The sequence below is a fragment of the Octopus bimaculoides genome, chromosome 18, assembly GCF_001194135.2.
Source record: "Octopus bimaculoides isolate UCB-OBI-ISO-001 chromosome 18, ASM119413v2, whole genome shotgun sequence".
NCBI classification, from domain to species: Eukaryota; Metazoa; Mollusca; class Cephalopoda; order Octopoda; family Octopodidae; genus Octopus; species Octopus bimaculoides.
In genome coordinates, this window is record NC_068998.1 from 49,816,718 (window position 1) to 49,817,228 (window position 511).

The 511-nt window shown below is 27.6% G+C and overlaps 1 long non-coding RNA gene across 2 annotated transcripts in view; it reads left to right on the forward strand.

Annotated features, from left to right (window-relative positions):
• LOC128249911 (uncharacterized) overlaps positions 1–511 on the forward strand; it is a 7,627-nt gene that overhangs the window by 4,944 nt on the left and 2,172 nt on the right. For both annotated transcript variants that reach the window (XR_008266064.1, XR_008266063.1), the window contains exon 3: positions 286–385. This is a non-coding gene — a long non-coding RNA (uncharacterized LOC128249911). The remainder of the gene's footprint in view (positions 1–285; positions 386–511) is intronic.

Sequence of the window (511 nt, forward strand, 5' to 3'; positions counted from 1 at the left end):
ATATATGAATATATATATATATATATAAGACGTTTGCGAAGACACAATTGTCTCTAATATTATCTAGTGAAACAATTTGAAATCAGAATCAATAATAATAGGCGATTGCGGGGTTGAACCGGTTTTCAAATTTCAAAGTAATGTACATTAAAGAGGAATATGTGTATTTTGCTTAACAACAAACAAAATGAGGAGAAATATCCATCAAATATAAATAATGGAAATATTAGAAAAGATAATGATATAATTGAATACTTATTGACCAAAATGTTCTTCGATTTCAAGGTTATGCACTAGTAGAGATCTGCTATGAATTAGCCAAGTCATATTGTCATGAAGCTATCGTAAAATATCCCGAAAAGAAGCCGGATAGACACATATGCGAGTAAATATGCTTTTTTTCTACAATTATTTCTCATATTTTTATACATAAATTTATAATTACTGATGTTTGAATTTTTCCTGTATGTTGTCACATGACGCCTAGCACTTTATACTAATTATATATATA